Raw genomic sequence first — 215 nt, forward strand, 5'->3', positions numbered from 1 at the left:
GGACTAGAGAGCAATAGCCAAGAGGCTGGGGAGGGCCAGGCAGGTGGCCCACAGGCCCATGGCAACCAACCGAGGTGTGTGGAGGGACCTGCTGAGAGGCACTGTGTGTCCTGCACACCTCACAGCTCCGCACTCGCCCCGGGCTCTGCCCCCAGGGAGGGCTCTGCTCTGACACCAGCTCTCACAAGGTGCCCTGTGTCTCTGCTCACTGCTCT

Source organism: Calidris pugnax, unplaced genomic scaffold (genome assembly GCF_001431845.1).
Source record: "Calidris pugnax isolate Ruff unplaced genomic scaffold, ASM143184v1 scaffold469, whole genome shotgun sequence".
Classification (NCBI taxonomy): domain Eukaryota; kingdom Metazoa; phylum Chordata; class Aves; order Charadriiformes; family Scolopacidae; genus Calidris; species Calidris pugnax.